Source organism: Acipenser ruthenus, chromosome 44, assembly GCF_902713425.1.
Source record: "Acipenser ruthenus chromosome 44, fAciRut3.2 maternal haplotype, whole genome shotgun sequence".
NCBI classification, from domain to species: Eukaryota; Metazoa; Chordata; class Actinopteri; order Acipenseriformes; family Acipenseridae; genus Acipenser; species Acipenser ruthenus.
Window position 1 is genome coordinate 9,359,082 of NC_081232.1, and position 20,746 is coordinate 9,379,827.

The 20,746-nt window shown below is 45.6% G+C and overlaps 1 pseudogene; it reads right to left on the reverse strand.

Moving 5' to 3' along the window:
* The window catches only part of LOC117399007 (importin-4-like), a 22,223-nt pseudogene extending 2,206 nt beyond the window's left edge, over positions 1-20,017 (reverse strand).
* Positions 20,018-20,746: the final 729 nt, after the last annotated feature.

The window sequence follows — 20,746 nt, forward strand, 5'->3', positions numbered from 1 at the left end:
GTGAGAGAGAGGAGAGGGGTGAGAGAGAGAGGAGAGGGGGAGAGGAGAGAGGAGAGAGAGGAGGGTGAGAGAGCGCGAGTGTGAAGAATAACAATAATAAGACAGTAAGACACACACAGGACAGACAGACAGACACACACACACACACACACACACACACACACACACACACACACTCTGGGACTCACAGCCTTGGCGAGCAGCGAGTGGCAGGAAGCCAGCGAAGTACGGAGCGAACTCCTGGGGCCCCGCGGCCAGAGCCAGCAGAGGAATCCCCTCACCGGCATACTCCTGCAGCATCGAGTCAAACTCCGCCTGGGGAGAACAGCGTGGAGAGAGAGAGAGAGAGAGAGAGGAGAGAGAGAGAGGGGACATATCACACAGTGTTGAGACAGGCCCAGTAAAAACCCTGATCAAATGTGTCTAAGCCTTAAGCCGGGTCCACACCCGAGCGATCAGTTGCGCAACCCAATTGCTCCTGAAATGGCGCAACTCAGTTGCTGTGTCCACATCTGAGCAATTACTTGTGCCACAAGGTTCCCGCGTCTACAAGATTCTTTTTTTTTTTTTTTTTTTAAGATAACTGAGGGGACAGTTTTTTTTTTTTTACATTTTTATTCCATCTACAAGGTGAAGTAGTTTTTTTTGGTTTTGACACTATGCAAGCCATGCAGTCAGCATAAGAACCAATCAGAGTTGGCGAATTGCCACGTGATCGCCTGTGTCTACAGAAGTCTCTCAGGAGGTTGCACTGCTCTACTCTTCAAGCAACTGGTTGCAGGGACGTCCACATATAAGCGACTCGGTTGCAAGCAACTAAGTTGCGCAACTGATCGCTCAGGTGTGGACCCAGCTTTACTTGGTTTCTGTTCACACACATCCCAGCAGCCCTGTACAGTACTGTGTCCCTCCACCCAGTGAGTCCCTCCCCCTCTCCCCTCGTCTCCTTCGTTTTCTTACCTGCTGCTCGTCTTCACCGTAGTCTTCTCCATCCTGACAGGCCGCCTGGGAGACAGAGGGAGGAGAGCGATCAAAAACTAGTGCAGGTATCACAGGGTCCGGGACTCAGAGACACAGATACAACCTGTCTCTCTCTTTGTGTGTGTCACTGTGCCCGGCCCCTGTGTGTATTCTTGTGTTTCATGTTGTATGTTGCGTGTGTTAATGTTGTTGTACTGTAGTTGGTACACAGGATATAATCCGGGTAATGAGCACGAGAGTTTAAAATGTATAATTGTATTTAGGCACTTCACGTGCATTTAACCCTTTGCGGTTCTATGGGTCCGACATCATCAAAAAGACACAAAAAACAGGTCTCTAGTCGTTTTTTCTCCGGAAAAAGCCGATAAAACCATTCAATGGCCGAGTGAGACTGATAGGAGCGGATAGAAGCAGAAAAAAATAAATAAGGGGGCGTACCTCATGAATACTGATAGACCCGACACCACATAGATAAGACGGACATAAACAAACAAGATAGCTGCTTCCGCATCCAGAGCTCAGAGAATATCACAGACATTTGCAGAGCTTTTTGAGATGTTACAGTAATAAAATAACGACTTGGATCGCATTGTTGAGGAGTTTGGTGATAAAACGAGTGATCAGGAGATGATTTAACGGTATGTACTACTATTACGAGTTATTTGTAAAATACAGCGAACGAGGGGTGGGGCTGGAGATGCAGTACTGAGTGTCCTGTTGATATGCAGTGCCTTTTAAAACCTGTTTTACTGTGAAAAATTATTCTTTTAAACAGTGTGTGAAAATAAATTGGACCTGACGGGCCTGAGACGCGCTGAATAAATGGACTGCAAAGGGTTAAAGTAGTTAATAATATGTAAGCATGGGGTTGCACAGATTTAGTTCACATGCTGGGGTTCAAGTGAATAATTAATTGGTAATTGAATCCCAGCACAATTGTATATATAGATTCACGTTTCACTCACTCGGGGTTGTGTGTTCGGTGAGTGGAGAACGGGTGTGGAGAGGAGAGAATTAAAAAAACTAAAACTAAGGAAAAAAGTAAATTTAAGTTTCTTTTACTCACCGTGTTTGTTTGTCTGTCCGTCCACTGTTTGGTTTAGTGTTAATCCGTTTTGTTTGTCTATTTATTTTGGCGTAAGTGCCGTGTCCTGTTTTCTGTTTAAAACCTTTTGTTTGTTTATTAAAACGCACTGATCGCAGCCATTGCGTCTCATTTTCAAGCCCAGTACTGTCTCTGTCTGTGTGTTTCTTTCTGGCCTGAAGTCATCCCTGCAGCTAGCCTGTCACAGTCACTCACACACTCCCCCTCTCTCTCACACTCTCCCCCCTCCTCTCTCACCTTCTTCTGCAGGATGTCTCGGATTGCCTTGCAGATCTGGTCGAGCCGGCCGGGTGTCCGGATGGCCTCCGCCCCACAGTCCTTCAGCATCTCGTTCATGGTCTCCAGCACCGACATCACCACCTGCCTGTCCCGCTCCTCCTTCACTGCCTTGAGATAGGCAGGGAACACCATGGAGAGGAGCTGCTGAAGGGCTGAGAGAGCAGAGAGACAGAGAGAGAGAGAGAGAGAGCGAGAGTCAAAACAGAGGCAGGGAACACCATGGAGAGGAGCTGCTGAAGGGCTGAGAGAGAGAGAGAGAGAGAGAGAGAGAGAGAGAGAGAGAGAGAGAGAGAGAGAGAGAGAGAGAGAGAGAGAGAGAGAGAGAGAGAGAGAGAGAGAGAGAGCGAGCGAAAGTCAAAACAGAGGCAGGGAACACCATGGAGAGGAGCTGCTGAAGGGCTGAGAGAGCGAGAGAGACAGAGAGAGAGAGAGAGAGAGAGAGAGAGAGCGAGCGAGCGAGCGAGAGTCAAAACAGAGGCAGGGAACACCATGGAGAGGAGCTGCTGAAGGGCTGAGAGAGAGAGACAGAGAGAGAGAGATGAGAGCGAGTGAGCGAGGAGGTCAAAACAGAGGCAGGGAACACCATGGAGAGGAGCTGCTGAAGGGCTGAGAGAGAGAGAGAGAGACAGAGAGAGAGAGAGAGAGAGCGAGTGAGCGAGAGTCAAAACAGAGGCAGGGAACACCATGGAGAGGAGCTGCTGAAGGGCTGAGAGAGGAGAGAGAGAGAGAGAGAGAGAGAGCGAGCGAGTGAGCGAGAGTCAAAACAGAGGCAGGGAACACCATGGAGAGGAGCTGCTGAAGGGGCTGAGAGAGCGAGAGGAGGAGGAGAGGGAGAGAGAGGAGAGAGAGAGAGAGAGAGAGAGAGAGAGAGAGAGAGAGAGAGCGAGCGTGAGCGAGAGTCAAAACAGAGGCAGGGAAACACCATGGAGAGGAGCTGCTGAAGGGCTGAGAGAGCGAGAGAGAGAGAGAGAGAGAGAGAGAGAGAGAGCGAGCGAGGTGAGCGAGAGTCAAAACAGGAGGCAGGGAACACCATGGAGAGGAGCTGCTGAAGGGCTGAGAGAGAAGAGAGAGACAGAGAGAGAGAGAGAGAGAGCGAGCGAAAGTGAGCGAGAGTCAAAACAGAGGCAGGGAACACCATGGAGAGGAGCTGCTGAAGGGCTGAGAGAGAGAGAGAGACAGAGAGAGAGAGAGAGAGCGAGTGAGCGAGAGTCAAAACAGAGGCAGGGAACACCATGGAGAGGAGCTGCTGAAGGGCTGAGAGAGCGAGAGAGAGAGAAGAGAGAGAGAGTGAGAGAGAGAGAGAGAGTCAAAACAGAGGCAGGGAACACCCATGGAGAGGAGCTGCTGAAGGGCTGAGAGAGAGAGAGAGAGAGAGAGAGAGAGCGAACGTGGAGTCGAGAGTCAAAACAGAGGCCAGGGAACACCATGGAGAGGAGCTGCTGAAGGGCTGAGAGAGAGAGAGAGACAGAGAGAGAGAGAGAGAGCGAGTGAGCGAGAGTCAAAACAGAGGCAGAGGGAACACCATGGAGAGGAGCTGCTGAAGGGCTGAGAGAGCGAGGAGAGAGAGAGAGAGAGAGAGCGAGTAGTGAGGCGAGAGTCAAAACAGAGGCAGGGAACACCATGGAGAGGAGCTGCTGAAGGGCTGAGAGAGAGAGAGAGAGAGAGAGAGAGAGCGAGTGAGCGAGAGTCAAAACAGAGGCAGGGAACACCATGGAGAGGAGCTGCTGAAGGGCTGAGAGAGAGAGAGAGACAGAGAGAGAGAGAGAGAGCGAGAGTCAAAACAGAGGCAGGGAACACCATGGAGAGGAGCTGCTGAAGGGCTGTGAGAGCGAGAGAGACAGAGAGAGAGAGCGAGCGAGCGAGAGTCAAAACAGAGGCAGGGAACACCATGGAGAGGAGCTGCTGAAGGGCGAGAGAGAGAGAGACAGAGAGAGAGCGCGAGCGAGCGAGAGTCAAAACAGAGGCAGGGAACACCATGGAGAGGAGCTGCTGAAAGGCTGAGAGAGCGAGAGAGAGAGAGAGAGCGAGAGAGAGGAGTCAATACAGAGGCAGGGAACCACCATGGAGAGGAGCTGCTGAAGGGGCTGAGAGAGCGAGAGAGACAGACAGAGAGAGAGCGAGTGTCAAAACAGAGGCAGGGGAACACCATGGAGAGGAGCTGCTGAAGGGCTGAGAGAGAGAGAGAGAGAGAGGAGGAATCAATACAGAGGCAGGGAACACCATGGAGAGGAGCTGCTGAAGGGCTGAGGAGAGAGAGAGAGGAATCAATACAGAGGCAGGGAACACCATGGAGAGGAGCTGCTGAAGGGCTGAGAGAGAGAGAGAGAGAGAGAGAGAGAGAGAGAGGGAGGAATCAATACAGAGGCAGGGAACACCATGGAGAGGAGCTGCTGAAGGGCTGAGAGAGAGAGAGTCAGACAGAGGGAGGAGAGAGTCGTACCTTCTCTGTTGAGTTCTGTGGGGTTCTCCTTCCACACCTTGTGCAGAGTTCTGCAGAACTGGCCCATGGCATCGTAGGCAGCTTTGCGCACATTCTCATGGGGAAACTGGAGCACAAATCAAACAAACATACAGATCGGGTCGGCACCAAAGAACCAGAGGGAAGTGGGGCTGCTGAGGGAGAAGGAGGGGGGGGGGGGGGGGGGCTCCAGTATATCTTTATAATAATAGAGTACAATCTGCATTTCTTTTGTGATTTCTAAGAGGTTAATACATCGTGTGGAGGGGTGTTGTGTTACCTAGACACACTGGGGCTGATCAAGCTGGTAGTAAAACCTAGAATGGGATGACACTGCTGTGCAATAAGAGTTCCGATTCCCATCCCTGGACAGGGGAGAGACATGCAGAGTGAATACAGAGATACAAAACAGGACAGACAGACAGACTCAAAGTGTGTCTATAATAATTCAACAAGCCCCTGAACAATACAAGGCCATGCAGTCGAACTCAACATCAAGCATCTTGTAGACCTCCTGGAAGCAGGACTCAATGTAGGGCAGGAAGCCAGAGCTGAGGGGAAGAGAGGGATGGAGGGATGCAGGGAGGAGGGAAAGAGTTTCTTTTAGTTTTTTTTTGTTAAATTGCACAAGTTTTTGAATGCAATAACACGACACCTGTGCTTGAGGGGGCACTTGAAAGTGCAGGTATGGTAAAACTACTGCAACGTGTGTGTTGAGGTTCTATTAAAAAAAATCAAGCAGGAGAAAATCAACCAGCAGAAAAACCATCTAAAACATCAATCATATACATCCATTATAACTATACATTACCCAACCCCAAACCCCAACGTCAACCCCCCCACCCCACGCCTCAACCCCACCCCCAACCCCAACTCCAACAAACCCTGACCCCAGACTGCAACCGCCCACCCCCCAACCCTTTTTAAAAGTGTAGATCCCACGCAACAACAGGACACTTTGAGGCCACCTCTCTTCACACATGTGCTTGCTATGCTGTTGAAATGATGGGGTTTCTGTGTGTGATCCACTCCTCCTTACCCAGAGTGAAAGGCGATCTCTCCCAAAGCATCGCAGGCATCCTCCTTCTCATCGATATAGGCGTTCTCAACACTGAACCTAGAGAGAAGAGAGCAGAGATAGAGTGAGTGAGTTTGCTTTGGCAAAACCGCCAATGCTGTCATGTCAATAAAGCAACTTTGAATTTGAGACGGGCAGAGAGGATAGAGGAGAGGGTGGGAGAGGGAGAGGGAGAGAGCGAGAGGTCCGGTTTATCAAATATTACCCAATTAAGTATATCCAAGTATAAGTATATATATCCAATTAAGTAATTGAGAGCTCGGGGTGAAAGAGAAAGCCAGAAGGAACAGCAGCCCGCTCCAGGAGCGGCGTTTGATAGCCCTGCTGTGAAGTGCGACAGTCCTTCAGAGGGAAGCTGGGTGTCTACCCACCCGGCCGTGTCTGTCTCCTCCTCCTCCTCCTCCTCCCGCCTCGATTGAGCCATCCTCATCGTCATCATCATTATCATCCAGCAAGAGGAAGGGCTTGGCTCTCCTCACTCAGGTGAGCCTGAGAGAGAGAGAGAGAGAGAGAGAGAGAGAGAGAGAGAAGAGAGGAGAGAGAGAGAGAGAGAGAGAGAGAGAGAGAGAGAGAGAGAGAGAGAGAGAGAGAGAGAGAGAGAGAGAGAGAGAGAGAGAGAGGAGAGAGAGAGAGAGAGAATATAGTTTTGAACTACCTGTAATAAAATCACAAGAGCCACACAAACAAAACAGAAGAAACACACACTTCCAATATCTCACACACACACACACACACACACACACACACACACACATTATACTGAGGAAGGTACTCAATGGCCCTGACCCTGCTGAACTCACCGTGACACCTTCGGTGGACTTGAGTGACATCAGCATGAGCGTGGTGATGGTGGGGAGGTGTGGAGCGAGGGAGGCAGGAGAGGACCGTGGAGAGAGAGGCAAAGAGGCCGTACCTGAGAGAGTGAGAGAGACACTTCATATCGACACAGACTGACACACAGAGTGGAAAGAAAACAGACAAGAAATACAGAGAATACAGAAAGAGACACACGCACAGCGAAGAGACAGACAGACACGCACACACACACACACTCTTACGTGCAGCGCCTCAGGTCTGGATCGTCCACTGTGTTGCTCAGGTTCAGTCCCAGCTGAACACACTCTGACAGCCAGCGGGCAAAACACATCCTTCCCAATAGTGCGGGCCAGCACACCCAGAGTCTCTGAGAGAGCGAGGGGGGAGAGCGAGAGAGAGAGAGTACAGCAGGTATTTTCATTTTGAAATGTCACGTTTTTCCAGTCAGTTTTGTCGTGAAGTATCTAGGAATACTCCAAAGCGCTGGTGTGTAATTCAATATGTTAACAAGGGAACATTATTCAGCAGCTTTCATTGGACTCTATGAAGCTGAGGGAGTTCATTCTATATAGAGGGTGTGTAATTCAATATGTTAACAAGGGAACATTATTCAGCAGCTTTCATTGGACTCTATGAAGCTGAGTGAGTTCATTCTATATAGAGGGGGTGGAATTCAATATGTTAACAAGGGAACATTATTCAGCAGCTTTCATTGGACTCTATGAAGCTGAGGGAGTTCATTCTATATAGAGGGTGTGGAATTCAATATGTTAACAAGGGAACATTATTCAGCAGCTTTCATTGGACTCTATGAAGCTGAGGGAGTTCATTCTATATAGAGGGTGTGGAATTCAATATGTTAACAAGGGAACATTATTCAGCAGCTTTCATTGGACTCTATGAAGCTGAGTGAGTTCATTCTATATAGAGGGGGTGGAATTCAATATGTTAACAAGGGAACATTATTCAGCAGCTTTCATTGGACTCTATGAAGCTGAGGGAGTTCATTCTATATAGAGGGTGTGGAATTCAATATGTTAACAAGGGAACATTATTCAGCAGCTTTCACTGGACTCTATGAAGCTGAGGGAGTTCATTCTATATAGAGGGGGTGGAATTCAATATGTTAACAAGGGAACATTATTCAGCAGCTTTCATTGGACTCTATGAAGCTGAGGGAGTTCATTCTATATAGAGGGGGTGGAATTCAATATGTTAACAAGGGAACATTATTCAGCAGCTTTCATTGGACTCTATGAAGCTGAGGGAGTTCATTCTATATAGAGGGGGTGGAATTCAATATGTTAACAAGGGAACATTATTCAGCAGCTTTCATTGGACTCTATGAAGCTGAGGGAGTTCATTCTATATAGAGGGGGTGGAATTCAATATGTTAACAAGGGAACATTATTCAGCAGCTTTCACTGGACTCTATGAAGGAAAATGTATTATTTATTTATTAAGTCACCCTTACCCAGGGTGACTTACAGTTGTATAATTTGTTCATTCTATACAGAGGGGGGTGCAAAACTTTTGTCCAGAGCTGTAGATAGGTACAGTGGGTAGCTGGAATTTCAGAACATTATTTTTGATAATACTTATTTCTGTACACAAAACCCACAGACACAGACAGGAAGTGATGTGTGTGTGTGTCCCTTACCGAGTGATTGTATCTGCAGTGACCTCACTTCCTCGCAGGTGTTGACCAGATAGCCTTTGAGGTTGTCAATCACTGGCTGGAAGTATGGAAGCAGGGCTCCCTTCGCGGCATTGGCTGAGAGGGGAAGAGGGGGCGGAGTTAAAGCCGGGCATAAAATCCTGTGGGCATCCAAATCGCTACACAGCAGGAAACACTCAAAATATAATAATACACTTTGAATTATCAAATAAAAACATAAATAAAAAGTGTAAAAAAAAAAACCCACAATGAGACACATACTGTCCCCTTTCTTGCCCCCTCCCCCAGAAACTCCCGGCACGGTCGGTAGTGGCATAGCCTGTACTGGCTGCCAATTTGGAAAGAGCTTTGAAAACAGACTTTAAAAGTTCGAAGTGTAAAAAATTGTCAGGCTGTTATCAAATGAAAAGAAAAACAACATTATTTAAACACTTGTAGAAACACATCGGGGACAGGCAACGCTATCTTTTTCAGAACCCTGCTATTTAGTTTTTAAGTGACGCACACACACACAGCGAGTCAGTGGCTGAGCCAGGATTTGAACCCTCTGGTTATCAAGCCCATTTCTTTAACCGCTGGGACCAGCAAGCCTCCTAAAGCTATGAAGCCGTTCGCTCACCTATCGCTCCGATGGCGCTGACAGACAGCTCCTTGATTCGAATGCTCTCCGCGCAGGTGAGAGACGTTAGCATTCGCTCCATCAGAGTGGGCAGGTAAGGCTCGATCTTATCACCTGGAGACACAGAGAAACGCGTTAGGAACTCCTGGACTCTATACAGGCAATTCAGAATAATTAAATTAATAACAGCAGCAGCAACAACAAAGCAGGGATGGGAATCAGACTCCTATTGCACAGCAGTGTCACCCATTCCAGGTTTTACTACCAGCTTGATCAGCCCCCAGTGTGTCTAGGTAACAAGCTCAGGTGTGTCTTATTATTAAACTCCTAGTGAAACCAGGACTGGATCACACTGCTGTGCAACGGGAGTCTTATTCCCATCCCTGTGATGATAACCAGCATTATTATCGCAGGGATGGGAATCAGACTCCTATTGCACAGCAGTGTGATCCATTCCAGGTTTTACTACCAGCTTGATCAGCCCCCAGTGTGTCTAGGTAACAAGCTCAGGTGTGTCTTATTATTAAACTCAAATGGATCAGACAGCTGTGCAACGTGACAATAAATGCTTCTCCTATAGATGTATGTGAAAAAGTAAGTGCGAGAGACAGACTTCCGCTATACAACACAGGGGCGGAACTTGGGAGACACAGAGAGAGAGAGAGAGAGACACAAACACAGAGACAAACATACATACATACAATACAGAGAGAGAGACAGACAGACAGGCAGGCAGGAGAGGTAAAGAGAGAGACAGAGCTCAGAAGGAGGTTGATGACGGCAGTTACGATGCTAATAATGACAATAATGACACTGATGATCAGGGTAGTGATAGCGGGCGGGCTGTCGGACTGACGAAACATACCCAGGTTTTCCACAAAGTTCTCCAGCGCGTAGTAAGCCTTGGTCACGTGACCTCCCTTCCTGCCGTCGATCCCAGAGAGGTAGTTTAGAAGCAGAGGCATCAGCTCATCTGAGTACTTACTGATATCAGGCTGGAGACACAGAGAGAGAGTCAGACAGACAGACAGATACAGACAGAGAGAGAGAGAGAGACAGAGACACAGAGAGAGAGAGAGAGAGAGAGAGAGACAGACAGACATACACACAGAGAGAGAGAGAGAGAGAGACAGACACACAGACAGACAGAGAGAGAGAGTCAGACAGACAGACACACAGAGAGAGACAGACAAGAGTCAGACACACAGAGAGAGAGAGAGACACAGACAGACAGAGAGAGGGAGAGTTAAGTTTGCTTTGGCAAAACCGCCAAAGCTGTCAAGTCACACAGACAGACACACACAAAAATTATTCATCAGCAGCACATCACAAACTTTTGGCCTTGTGATTCTGCAAGGTCTAGGATGTGTCAGGCAGTCGGTGCGTATGTGTGTCAGTGTGTGTGTGCGTGTGTCAGTGTGTGTGTGCCTGTCTGCGCCTGTGTGTTTCAGTACCTGTAGGTGTTCAGAGAACTGCCCGAGTGCAAAGAGAGCAGCGTTCCTCACCACCTGGCTGTCATCCCCCAGTGAGTGGCACATCACCTGCAGCATTGCAGGCAAGTGTCTGAAACACAGGGGAGCGGGTCATCAAAACCAAACCAAAACACACACATTCACTGGCTCTCATCCCCCAGTGTGCGGCACATCACCTGCAGCATTGCAGGCAAGTGTCTGAAACACAGGGGAGCGGGTCATCAAAACCAAACACACACATTCACTGGCTCTCATCCCCCAGTGTGCGGCACATCACCTGCAGCATTGCAGGCAAGTGTCTGAAACACAGGGGAGCGGGTCATCAAAACCAAACACACACATTCACTGGCTCTCATCCCCCAGCGTGCGGCACATCACCTGCAGCATTGCAGGCAAGTGTCTGAAACACAGGGGAGCGGGTCATCAAAACCAAACACACACATTCACTGGCTCTCATCCCCCAGCGTGCGGCACATCACCTGCAGCATTGCAGGCAAGTGTCTGAAACACAGGGGAGCGGGTCATCAAAACCAAACACACACATTCACTGGCTCTCATCTCCCAGCGTGCGACACATCACCTGCAGCATTGCAGGCAAGTGTCTGAAACACAGGGGAGCGGGTCATCAAAACCAAACCAAACACACACATTCACTGGCTCTCATCCCCCAGCGTGCGGCACATCACCTGCAGCATTGCAGGCAAGTGTCTGAAACACAGGGGAGCGGGTCATCAAAACCAAACCACACACACACATTCACTGGCTCTCATCCCCCAGCGTGCGGCACATCACCTGCAGCATTGCAGGCAAGTGTCTGAAACACAGGGGAGCGGGTCATCAAAACCAAACCAAACACACACATTCACTGGCTCTCATCCCCCAGCGTGCGGCACATCACCTGCAGCATTGCAGGCAAGTGTCTGAAACACAGGGGAGCGAGTCATCAAAACCAAACCACACACACACATTCACTGGCTCTCATCCCCCAGCGTGCGGCACATCACCTGTCAAACACAGGGGAGTGAGGGGACAGGGTCATCAAAACCAAGCCAACCACACACACACACACATTCACTGAACTGAACCGCTTCCGATTGCCTTTCTCAAACTCACTTCTGTCGGATGTGGTCGGCGCAGCCCTCAGCCAGCACAGCGAGGCACATGAGCCCGGCTTTGCGATGGTACGGGTTCTCACTGCGCAGAGCAGCTTCTGTCATCGGGGTCTGAGAGAGAAAGAGAAAAGAGGGAGAGAGTTAGCAGACAGAAAGACACGCACGGAGAGAGAGAAGAGACTCAGAGACTCACCAGTTGATTAAACAGCTTCTCAGCAGGCAGATGAAGGGCCAGCATGTCAATGACCTGTCAAGAGACACACACGTTACTGACAGGCCCCTTTTATCCGAGTAGCTTCAACTAAGATTGCACTGTCCACCTAGAACAAGAGCAATGATTTTATTCATTTATATTATTGTGTGAGTGTGTGGGGGTGTGTGCGTCTCACCTGCGCTGCGTAGTGTTTGGGGGTGTGTGCCTCCAGCTTGTCCTCTATCTCATCTGACTCTGTGTCCAGGTCCTCGGGGTCCTCCTCTCCATGGGGGGGCGCTGCGCTCATCACTGGGAACAGCACCTGCAGGATGGGGGGCAGCAGCTTCTGCTTCAGGATGGCCTGAGAGAGAGAGTAGAGAATCAAACTACAGGGTCAATAGAGAGAGGGTTAGAAGATCAAACTGGAGTCATTCTGCACACAGGGGTAGGGAGTGAATATACAGAAGGGTATGGCAAAGGGGTGGTGAGTAAATACATTCTCTCAGCAGTGTGGAGTAGTGGTTAGGGCTCTGGACTCTTGACTGGAGGGTCGTGGGTTCAATCCCAGGTGGGGGACACTGCTGCTGTACCCTTGAGCAAGGTACTTAACCTAGATTGCTCCAGTAAAAACCCAACTGTATAAATGGGGAATTGTATGTAAAAAAATAAATGTGTAAAAAATAATGTAATTGTATGTAATAATAATAATAATAATAATAATAATAATAATAATGTGATATCTTGTAACAATTGTAAGTCGCCCTGGATAAGGGCGTCTGCTAAGAAATTAATAACAATAATAAATATCAATACACAGGGGCAACAGCTACAGGACAGGACATTTGTTGTGTCCAATTATTTTTTTTCTATGCATCAATGTCAAACTAGCAGAGTGGATCATCAATGTAGAGGGCTAGAGTGACGGGTATCAAAATACATGCAAACAAGATCAATACACTGCACTCCTGTTGCACAGCAGTGTGATCCAGTCCTGGTTTCACTAGGAGTTTAATAAATTAGACACACCTGAGCTTGTTACCCAGACACACTGGGGGCTGATCAAGCTGGTAGTAAAACCTGGACTGGGTGACACTGCTGTGCGACAGGAGTCTGATTCCCATCCCTGGTCTGAACTCAGAGGAGCAGCGTTGATGTTAAAAGCAGCGCAGCAGATCCAGTCTTACCTTTCCCTTGAGTCTGATGAGGAAGCGGAGGCAGGAGAGCGCTTTCACTCTGACGCCGTCGTCCAGGGCTGCGTTGGCAGCGATCTGACAAAACACACAAGAGTCAGAAAAGCACCTCAATTTAACATCCAAGCTGTGGCCAGCAATTGTCTGCTGCAAGGCAACTCAAGTTCCTGACGATCTTCCCGATTTAATCCCCAGCGAAAGCTGTTAACTTTGCGTGACTTCTCCAGTCAGTTTTTTAGGTATCTGGGAAAACTCCAAAGCGCTGGGTGTGTAATTCAATATGTTAACAAGGGAACATTATTCAGCAGCTTTCATTGGACTCTATGAAGCTGAGGGAGTTCATTCTATATAGAGGGTGTGTAATTCAATATGTTAACAAGGGAACATTATTCAGCAGCTTTCATTGGACTCTATGAAGCTGAGGGAGTTCATTCTATATAGAGGGTGTGGAATTCAATATGTTAACAAGGGAACATTATTCAGCAGCTTTCATTGGACTCTATGAAGCTGAGGGAGTTCATTCTATATAGAGGGTGTGGAATTCAATATGTTAACAAGGGAACATTATTCAGCAGCTTTCATTGGACTATGAAGCTGAGGGAGTTCATTCTATATAGAGGGTGTGTAATTCATTATGTTAACAAGGGAACATTATTCAGCAGCTTTCATTGGACTCTATGAAGCTGAGGGAGTTCATTCTATATAGAGGAGGTGGAATTCAATATGTTAACAAGGGAACATTATTCAGCAGCTTTCATTGGACTCTATGAAGCTGAGGGAGTTCATTCTATATAGAGGGTGTGTAATTCAATATGTTAACAAGGGAACATTATTCAGCAGCTTTCATTGGACTCTATGAAGCTGAATTAGTTCATTCTGTATATAGAGGGGGATGCAAAACTTTTGTCCAGAGCTGCAGACACAGAGAAATAAAACAATGCGCGTCTTTGTTTGCTTGACTGACCTCCAGACAGAAGCGAACGAACTCCGAGACGTGCGGCACAACGATGGGCATCTCATTCTCCATCAGCTCGTCGAACACTTCCATCGCCTCGCTGGCCTGGACCTGAAGGGAGTGGGGGGTGTTTCCACAATGAAGAGACTCAATTCGCAGACAGCAGCTCCTCACCCTAAACAATTACTGAACCCATTATTTGTATTCATTTTCCAATTTTCTCCCGATTTTTGGAATTTTCAATTATTATTTCAACCCGGCTCACCACTGCAACCCCCGGACTGACTCGGGGGGGAGACGAAGACGAGCACACACGTCCTCCGAAACGAGTGCCTTCGGCCGCCCGCTTTTTTCCACACTGCAAGCCCGCCGTGCAGCCACCTCAGGACCAAGCAGTTCTGAGTTGCGTACGGGACAGCCCGCAGGCACCCGGCCAGCCGCTGGGGGTCGCTGGTGCCCGGTAAGCCAAGGACTCCCCAGCCGACCTGAACCCCGTACCCCGCCCAGACAGCATCGCCCCCCCCCCCCCCGGAAACTCCCTGCTACAGAGCGCATGTGGCAATGGAGAGCCCCCTGCACTGATTATTATTAATAATAATAATAATAATAATAATAATAATAATAATAATATTATATTTACCTGGTTTGTCTGTATCAGATGTTTAATGGCAACCATCAGCTTCGGGATTAGGGTTCTGGTCAGGTTCTGTAGACAGAAAATATCAAATTGCTGTTAATCTTTTTTTTTGGTCCATAGCTCATATGTAGGTTCTCTTTTTTTTTTTTCTGCTCACCAGCTCTTCAGCCCCCAGGAAGGCTGCCATGGCGGACAGCGTCTGGACGGAGTAGAACATGGCGTTCGCGTTCCCATGATCCTCCAGGGTGGAACCGAACAGCTTCAGCAACTCCTTGTAGTGCGGCCTGAAGGGCTCCGGGTTCGAATCCATCACCTTACTGAGAACCAGCAGCCCGATCTGTGAGAGAGAGAGAGAGAGACAGAGAGAGAGCATTGACACACACACACACACACCACATTGTATTTACCTGTCTCTCCTGGGGGTGGCGCTCTTGCTCCACAGTGTGCTGTGTATCTCTATTGTATTTACCTGTCTCTCCTCGGGGCTGGTGCTCTTGGTTGATTGGTTCAGGAAGTTGAGGAGTGCTGGCCAATGGTCTAGGCTCTCTCGCCTCACCAGCACGGACGCCAGCTGGGACAGAGAGTGACGCACCTTGTGTCTGGAAACAAAACAAAAAAAACACAGAGACACACACATCTTTTATGTTGTGTCTTTTGATATACCGGTAGATTTTTTTTTTTTTTTCTGCAATCATTTAAAGAAAAGGGCTTGTAACCAGGAGGTTCAAATCCCGGCTCACTCACTGTGTGTGTGTGTGTGTGTGTGTGTGTGTGTGTGAGCCTGAGCAAGTCACTTCATCTCCTTGTGCTCCGTCTTTCGGGGGAGACGTAATTGTAAGTGACTCTGCAGCTAATGCATTGTTCACACACACCCTAGTCTCTGTGAGTCGCCTTGGATAAAGGCGTCTGCTAGATAAACTAATAATAATAATAATAATAATAATAATAATAATAATTTGGTACGATGTTTTTGTTTTTATTTGAATTGAGAGAGCGATCAGAGACAAAGAGAAGTGAGGCTCAGCTATACAATTAATCCCAAGCTTTCAAGACCTCCAAGAGAGAGACAGAGAGAGATGGTGGAGATCATCCGGGGGGGGGGGGGGGGGGGGGGGGGTTGAGGCATCATTCACAACTATCAAACCCTCATCAGTGCTACACTTAGAAACGCAAAAACACACATAAGTTCAATAACAAATGTTTTGATCAGAAGTCTTTTTCAACGCCTAATCAAACCGTTTGTCACTGAACTGTATGTGTATTTTATATATCAGACAATATCAGATACTCACTCAGTTTCCTGTTGCAGAGCTTGTAGGACCACCGCCTTGAGACTAGAGAGAGAAAGAAAGAAAAAAGAAAGAAAGAAAGAAATGAGACACACACAGTGAACAAGCCACGTCACAATTCCATCACAGGCCTACAACAGAGTACAGGAGACAGGGAGGGTGAAAGAGGGAAGGGAGAAGAGAGGGAGCAAGGGAGGGTGAAAGAAGGTAGAGGGGGAAATGTTTTGGTAATGTTTAATGTTTTGTAATGTTTGTTAACACATTGCTTCGGCAATACGTGTTCCTTCTTGTCATGCCAGTAAAACTGCTCCGACCTTCGGATGAGACGTCAAACAAACAAGCTCCTATTGGAAGTGACTCTGCAGCAGCAGCAGTAGTTAGGCTCTGTGAGCCACTTTGGATAAAAAGCGTCCGCTGAATGACTCATTAATAATAATTATAATAATAATAAATAAGGGCAGCCGTATCCACCTACTTTTCTTTGATGTGGGGGGCCAGCTTCCTCCAGTGCTTAGAAATTCGCATTCTCAGCATGACCGCAGCAAACTGACGGACCTGAGACAAGTCGAACAGCAGATCAGTGGTGTGGTGGTAAATACAAAAAGTGGAGCTGAACAGACAGACTGAACAGATAAACACGTACAGATACATCGTTACTGGCCTCTGTGTCCCTATTATGAGAAGTGTGTAAACGCTATATTGCCCAAATTAAACACTTGACTTGAGTGGTACTCAATTCCGGCCCAGGCGATCTAATCCAGTCCAGGTTTTTTTTACTCAAGCAGGTTCTAAATGGAGTTACTTGAAGCTGCTGAGAGGCAATTAACTAATTTAGGACCTGGTTGGATGAAAGACCTGGACTGGAATCCATCTCTAGGGACCAGAGTGGAGTCCCACTGGAGTAGATCAAAAATATATGCTTTCAGTATTAAACCCAATATTCTTTAAAGCTGAAATCAGCAAATAAAGAAGAATTTGTAACATTTAATTTGCACCACCTCAAAATGAGCTTTTGAAGAAAGAAGAGACTCTTTCCTACAGTACATAAGACAGTTTACAAACGAGAGGAGGCCATTCAGCCCATCTTGCTCGTTTGGTTGTTAGTAGCTTATTGATCCCAGAATCTCATCAAGCAGCTTCTTGAAGGATCCCAGGGTGTCAGCTTCAACAACATTACTGGGGAGTTGGTTCCAGACCCTCACAATTCTCTGTGTAAAAAAGTGCCTCCTATTTTCTGTTCTGAATGCCCCTTTATCTAATCTCCATTTGTGACCCCTGGTCCATGTTTCTTTTTTCAAGTCAAAGTCCCCTGGGTTGACATGTCTATACCTTTTAGGATTTTGAATGCTTGAATCAGATCGCCGCTTAGTCTTCTTTGTTCAAGACTGAATAGATTCAATTCTTTTAGCCTGTCTTCATACGACATGCCTTTTAAACCCGGAATAATTCTGGTTGCTCTTCTTTGCACTCTTTCTAGAGCAGCAATATCCTTTTTGTAACGAGGTGACCAGAACTGAACACAATATTCTAGATGAGGTCTTACTAATGCATTGTAAAGTCTTAACATTACTTCCCTTGATTTAAATTCAACACTTTTCACAATATATCCGAGAAGGCGTGTTATTTAATTTATTTCTTAAGTCTCGTATGTATTTTTCTCAAGGCATAGTCCAACCTTCTTTATTTCTCCCGTCTATATATATATATATTTTTTTAAACTTCAAAAAAGGTTTCAAAGTTTCATGAATTACTAACCTGGGCATCTTGTGAGGCGGTCATTACCCCGCAGAGTGCCGGTATTACTGCCGGGTCTTTAAAGGCTTGCTTCAGTTGTGCTGTTGCCTACGAGAGGTAAAATATATATATATAAATATATATTTATTTATTGTATTTATAGAGCGCTTTTTATACAAAAAGTATCGTAAAGCACTGCAGAAATAGACAGCAGAAAAAGAAAAAAAAAACACATTTGTACAGTCACACACATACAACAGTCAGACCATTTAAATAACAGCATCCACTTAATACAAAAGCAGAAATTTTAAACGTTACATTAAAACCCACTACGATAAGAAAGCCATTTTTATTTAAAAAAACAAACAAAACAAAAAACGTTTTTAGTCTTGACTGGAAAACTAACGGTTCCAACTTCCCAGACGAACGAAGGCAAAGCACTCTACAATTCAGGAGCTCGATAAGAAAAAGCCCCACCTCCCGTATTGTTTTTGAAAAATACAAAAAGTATATTAAAAATTAATTAATTTTTTAATGCCCGTTGTACCAACTTGAACCAAAAAGAAGAAACGCTCGCTCCACTCCCGCCAAATCGAACATGCCGTCATCACCAGCCAATCAGGGGCCGGTTTCACAAAAGCGATTTGCCACGATCCGCAAACACCTCGAAAATAAAATAATAATAATAAAAATAACGGCTTTCGTAAAACTTTCTAAGGGCTGCGACCCCGCAGATTTAATTTCACCACAAACCCGAGACTTGCCAGCCGCAAGTACCAATTTTCATCGCAGATCCTGTTTTAGGACCATGGGTCTCGTACTGTACTAGCTCGCTGTGGAAAACTGTACGTTTTATTGAACGGATTTCTCAGGTAAAACATTTCGATGACTGTGAACCTGTCTCCATCTTTTTAAAACAAAAACAAGCGGCAATTCCGCTTATTATAAGCGGTCTCGGCAAACTGTGCAGCCAATCAGTGCGCCGAATTTCCCCTGAGCGAGACGGCTGCTTTAGAACGCCCGGATTTGAACTAAAAATTCTATAACCGTTTTCTCCTCGCGTCCCTTTGACATCGAGGGAAAAAAAAACCGTTTTTGGTAATTTCAAAATTAAATAAGGGATATTTTTAATTGTAATTAAAGCTGAGGGAAAACACGAAGTTGGCTCAAACTTGGTTTCTAGAAAAATAAAAAAAATAAAAATAAAGTGGCACACAGACCAGTGACGTACGGTATAAAACACTTAATAAAAATAAATACCTTAATATTTTTAAAAAATGACAACACGCAAACAAAAAAAAAACACATGTGTGCTGTATTTTTTTTTAGGCTTTAAATGTAAATGCTACTAGTATTGTGGACAAACAATATTGAAAAGTAAGTGATACCGGCAAAATAACCAATTTCGCTGCACTTGTAGCTTCAAGTTCAATCACAAGCATTTATAATCTTGAGCTATTAATTGGTGACTTAAAAGCCTCGACAACTTTTTTAGAGGGATGAGAGAAAAAAAAAAAGAACAGCTATGAATATTATTGTTACAAAATAAGTAATTCACAGTAATATTTAAAAACGATACTAAAAATGACGCTCCAACTAAGTTATAATCAGGACAATTCAGTTAATGTGTTTTTGTACGTAGCTTTTTAAAAGTAAAATAACGGTAACCCGGATTTCGGTTGGTTTGTTCACCATTTAAGACAGCAGCAAAGAAAACATACCCTAAAACACAACATACTTTACGAGTATATCTAATACAACTACACTTCTTTATTCGTGTATTTATTTTACCTGTATTTTTAGACAGATATAAAGCTAACTTAAAGAGTTGTCAATACGGCCCCGAATGACAGCACGTTGACACACACAAAAACAATTAATGTAATAACCATACGACATAAACTAGCACAAAAATACCAGCCACTAATTTAATAATTATCTAAAATAACTGGACCATTAAATAAATTTAAAGCACACACACACACACACACAACGACGGCAAATCAGTGTACAGGCAATGTAAACACGTATTCAATATTCAAAATAATTGCTAGTTCATTAAATATAGTTAGCACTGCATGATATTTATCGATTGGGTTATACAATTACAAGGATTTAATTGTAAAATAACAAGTTAGTTAGCTGTCCGTACCTGTTGTATGATCGCATTGTCGGGCTGTACCAGCTGAGACAAGATATGCTCAAGTTGATCCGTCATTTCAGCACATCCACAGGGTTCAAAAGGAAGCGACCCCGAAAACTGATTTTAAAATGGGATGTTTAACAGAAGTTATAAATAATAAGAAGTTAAAAAAAAAAGAGTATCGCTCTCAAGTGCTTCCTACGAGGCACACATGGCAACACGAGAAAAAGCCAGCGAGTTTCAAAAACACACACACGCGGATTAATACGGCAAGCCGCGCCCCGAGGATACAACAGCGACGCCTTGTGGACGGCGGTGGCCAAGTGACTGAAATAAATTTGTCTTGAACACAAATCGATACGCTTCTAATATTATGATTTATTCGGACCATTACAGTTAAAAGAGAGCATTCAAATAGAATTCTGATTTTTTATTTTTTAAATCAGCCCCAATTTCTTTTGAGATTTTAACTGAAACGATATATCGTCATTAATACTGTTATATCATTATATCATAGTCGATTTGGCAGCTTTTATATATATATATATATATATATATATATATATATATATATATATATATATATATATATATATATATATATGCCAGGACTGCCCAGTCCCTGACCACCTTCAGGCGCCTCTTCAGACAACAAACTCTTCCCTTCTGGGCTATATAGCATTCTGCCTTTGCACTTAGCTGCTCCCTGTTTTACTGTGTTTAATCCTGCACTGAACCCAATCTGTAGTATTGTGTATTTCACCTGCACTCGCATCTAACCCTGATGCAAGTATCAACACTGTTATCTGCTCTTGAACTGCACCGATATCAAATCGCCCTGGGTAAGGGTATCTGCTAAGAAATAATAATAATAATAATAATAATAATAATAATAATAATAATAATTATTATTATTAATTTCTTAGCAGACGCCCTTATCCAAGGCGACTTACAATTGTTACAAGAGATCACATTATTTTTACATACAATTCCCCATTTATACAGTT